The sequence below is a fragment of the Hyalella azteca genome, unplaced genomic scaffold (assembly GCF_000764305.2).
Source record: "Hyalella azteca isolate HAZT.00-mixed unplaced genomic scaffold, Hazt_2.0.2 contig4229, whole genome shotgun sequence".
NCBI classification, from domain to species: Eukaryota; Metazoa; Arthropoda; class Malacostraca; order Amphipoda; family Hyalellidae; genus Hyalella; species Hyalella azteca.
The window spans coordinates 5039-9813 of record NW_025934450.1 but is presented as its reverse complement, the minus strand read 5'-3'; the positions used below and the strand labels follow the sequence as shown (position 1 = coordinate 9813).

The 4775-nt window shown below is 37.3% G+C and overlaps 1 pseudogene; it reads right to left on the bottom strand.

The window, feature by feature from the left end:
* Nucleotides 1–655: 655 nt before the first annotated feature.
* Nucleotides 656–3875, bottom strand: LOC108676233 (annotated as a pseudogene).
* Between the last annotated feature and the right edge of the window lie 900 nt (nucleotides 3876–4775).

Genomic DNA, 4775 nt, shown 5'->3' with positions numbered 1-4775 from the left:
TAATACAAGAGTTTGTGTAAGGAGCAATGAGTACACGAACATTGAATAGATTTTTTTAACAATTTTATCAATCATATGCACAATATTCAATCTTAGCTTAACATACTATACTATAATAACAGTAAAAAATCAATTGAATTGATAAGTATCCCAGTGTCTGTTGAAACACATCATTTGTCTTGGCACGGCCATTTCCCTGAAGTTGGTTCCACGCAAGTTCCTTATTTTAATTCTAGGCAGAATTTTCGAATCGTTTTATCACAAAAATTGCCACAATTCTATGGAATTTCCTGGTCTTGATCACATCATACGGAATGCTCGACTTGTTTATAGTTATTCCTCATTGATAATACTTGGAACGGAGCTCGTTAAATGGACTAATCCATGAGCCGCAAAGCATTTTCCGTGAATGGATATTCATAAAATACACAATTATTCTTAGACAAAAAAATTTCATCATTGAATTAGTTACTTCGCCTTCCGCTCTGTGATAGTTAAATTTATCATCCAAATGTTTCTTCTTTGTCCTTCATCACATCGATGATCACTTATGTAATTAACATCCAACGTCTGCTACAAATGATACTAATATTAATGAATTAAAATATAATTAATCAAAGTCTGCATAAATGTAAATATTTGAGACTTTAAAGGAACGGCACGCTTTGTGCATGATAATTACAAACGTGTTACTTTGTACACGATATGGCAAGTTATTTTCCATTATAAGTAAATTTGTTAAAACGTTTAAACGTATACCGATACTTACTCAGAAAGATGAGATGTTGACGCTAATATTCACAATTCAGAGGACAAAGTTAGCAGGCGACGACCTTCATGTTTTCCAATTTCCTCATTCAAATCATCGCAATTATCAGTATTACCGTTAATGACAGCCCCATTGCCACGATGATTCAAATGATTCATTGCCACGCAGTCTGCGCGTTTGATGTGAGCGCCATCGTCTGGATCCATTTCTTCCTGCGTCTCTGGTCCCAATGATTTCACTCTGGACTGTGGAGACGAGATCGTACCTTCTTCACTAACAAATTTACAACATGGAAACATGCTCAAAATTTCCTTGAACTCCTTCCTGAAGTAGAAGTTTAGCCACCCGTAGAGAATAGGGTTCGAGCAGCCTGATGACATGCCAAAAAGATGGCAAATAGCGTACACAGTGAGCATTGAATCAGTGTCGTCACCAAATGGGTTATTAAAATCGACAATTATATTATAAAGATTCAACGGTAACCACGACAAGCAGAAAATAATGGCAATGGTGATGAGGAGAACATTTGTCTTTTTGTTCCTGTTCTCATCATTGCGTGGGTTGAGACCAACCCTTCCACTGAACGCTGCCATGCGACACTTGAGTTTCTGCACTATGAGGGCATACGTACGAGATGGTGACGGTGAGAAGAGGCACGAAGAACTGCACGAGCATCACGAAGACGCTGTAGTATCCTCGTCCGTGGTCTACAGGCCATTCTTCGAAGCAGAAGTTGACGGCGTCGAGACCTGGCAAGCCAATGTCGTGGTGTTGCAGCGACCTGAAGAGGAACTGTGGCATCGCCAGCAACAGCGCGCACGCCCAAATGCCCGGTAAGGTGAGCAGCGCCCCCGAGGTGCCCAGCGCGCGACGCGTCGGGTGAAGAATCACCTGGGGGTAAAAATTATAGTTATTGTGCAATTTTAACACCAGATAATTTTTACTGTTTATAATAATGATTGTGATTGATACCAAATTCAGAAATTACTATGAAAGTACTTCAGATAACATCTGCGGAGTAAAGTAAAAAACGCTTCAGCCGAGCATTTAAATGTATTAGGAAGCAAAAGTTCTCAAGGATGCTCACTACTGTATGCAGTCATTGGTGCTAACTTGATATCAACTTCCGCATTACTCTTGTGAATTTTGAAACCGTTGAAAAGAAAGCCATTGAGGTCGCGTAATTTATGGTACGAAGCCACTTTTGTTTGATATCGAAGAGCCAATATTGCCATTCATATCGTCCTTGAGTCAGTGCGGTAGAAAATTGAGCTTCATTATTGGATTCAAGAATCTATTACGAACACAAGAAGCTTTCGCTTATTTGCATCGTCAATCGGCCCACGGTATCCAATGAAGTTAGAGAAAAAGTTTATACAGAAAAGTCTAAACTTGAGCTAATTTGAAGTTTCTAACTTGAGGAAAAGACTCGTACTCTAATACTGACTAATTTTTCCACAAGTTTAACAGCTTCGATAACGCCTTACTTCACTCACAAAGCATAATTTACAACCTAAAACGCGTAAATCACGTTTTCCATCGATATATTATTTTTTGTTGTGCATGCTTTATAATTCTCCTGAATCATCACACATTTTTTTGTGAGTATTCGACGAAAACTCTCATTAAATTCTCATTATCTCCGAATTAACCCAGCTTCATGTGACGAAGCCCAAATTTCTGACGGAAATATACTAGCTGCACATGGATTGCATTATTTTGAATTCCCACCGTATCTCCTTGTCATACTGCCAGCACCAATCGTTTCTATAAGCTTATATCATGTACAAGGTTATGTCAGGGAGATCAAACAGCTGTTCATCTGAACACTTGCTGCCACATCTGTTGCACGAAAGAGAGGCGCTATGTTACCAGGAGAGCTGCAGAGAATGTATGAATGGACAAGTAAGAGCACAGTTTTGTTACATCAAATTTTAAAGTGAGTCAATATTGACTCCTAAAAAAATTATTGTCGCATACCTTCTCACAGGAAATTTGTTTTAATTTCGAGTGGAATACTAATTCTACTAGATGTAATTCATATTAATATTAAGAGCCAATAATGCTCTTAATTAAATTGAACCAATAATGCTTTTGTTAATACAAATAAATAATTATTAATATTAATAATATTATTATTTATATTAAATTAATTTTTAATATTAATAATAGTAAATGATTAAGCCAATAATGCTTATCCTGTCAGCTTTCCGAGAAGAAGGAATGAGTAGGTTAATTGACATGAGCGGGCTCATTCGTTATATTGTTGGGTGTTCTGTTTAATCTCCGTTTACAAGCGTCCCTTTCTTCCGACTTAATGTATGGCAACATCGGTAGCATCGTTTAATGACTTTGTACGACTGTTGGTGATTTTGTTATTCGACTCCTTTAGATATAGAGCCTATTTACTTAGTAGACTGATCGCCCCCAAAAAATAGGTATGGCTTTTGAAAAATGAGAGGCTGATCGAAAACTGGCAGTGTGGAAATGGGGAGCAGAAAGAAAATAATCAAACTGGTTTTTAATTTGAATGTATTTTTGACCATTTAATTCGTACATGGAAAATGCTACGGAACTATTATTTTGAATGACATTTTGAACGCAAAAATTTGTTTTTAAAATATTTTTTTTTTAATAATTCATTCAATGAAATATAGTTCTTTTTGCTTGACAATGTAATTTTATATTGTGTTTAACAATACACGTTACATTTGATAATCGTAATAATTGAGTTGGAGCAAAAAAAGCTTCTCATATCCAAGCCAAATTCAAATTTACCTTTTTTAGCCAGAGTAAAATTTTAAATTTTAACTTAATTTGACCAGGGGATAGTTAAGTGCTGAATTAATATTCCTAATTGTATAAGGAAAATAGTTTTGAAACCTTCCACTTTGACTCTGCAATATAACTGGACAATTATCTATTAACCTCGATATTTGAGTAAGAAATCGAATTGTCACAAGAGCTGAAAAATAAATATTTTCGATCAAGATCTCCATCGACTTGTTTTACCGAAGGAATTCTCACTCACATGATAACGGTCGAGTGCAATAGCCGTGATGGATATGGTGGAGACGAAGATGGACGTGGCCTGCAGAGTGCCCATCGAGCAGAAGAGCGGCGAGCAGAGCTCCGTCGAGCCGTAAATTGCGCTCGAACTTCAGGATCAAGTCAAAGTTCAGGCCACCGCTCGTGTTCCACAGAACGCTCAAGTTGCGCGACAGGTTCAAGTCGCTCGCGTTCATCTCACTGACCTGCCGGTCTCCCAGAAACATGGCCACGCTCGGCGGTAGCGACATGTTGCCAGAAGTAATGTTGATTTCGTCAGTTACAAGAGCCATTGAAGACCACAAAAAGAGTTAGTACTGCTAAGCATGTAATGTGATCGCTTCATTATGGTAATGTTGGGCACTCAAGAAGTAATTGATGAAAGGGTACAAGAAACTTGCATGATTATTGACAGAACTGCGTCCACTTAAGTTCTCTGCACTAGACAAGATAGCAAATCGCAATACTGCAGTAAAAGCTAAAAAAATACACAACTATAGCCAAACGAATATAGTGAGAGCAGAATTAGGAACAAGTTTGTCTAAGTTGACACTTTATCTTGGCTCCGCCAAAGAAATCTGGGGGAACAGATTAGTTTCTAGGTAAAAAATTAGTAATTTAATCGAAACACAGTATTATCACGAACAAATTTCATAGTTTTAAAAAATAATTTGACGATATTGACTTTCACTTGAACTATTGCAGTATATACGGCACTTGCCCACGTGTGCAAGCAGGTTCACCTTTATATGAAATTAGGCGTTTAACACAAGACTGCAGTTCATGCACTATGGCATGATTGCTATAGATTAAATACAGGACCAACAACTTCCAGTGTCTTCAAATTGATACTTGCATAAACAGCCAAAAAAAACCATAGCACAGCTGTTAAAAAAATACCGATCTTACAAAATAAGCTTCGTGGGGGTAAGTATTAAACCATTTTTGAATCCATCAT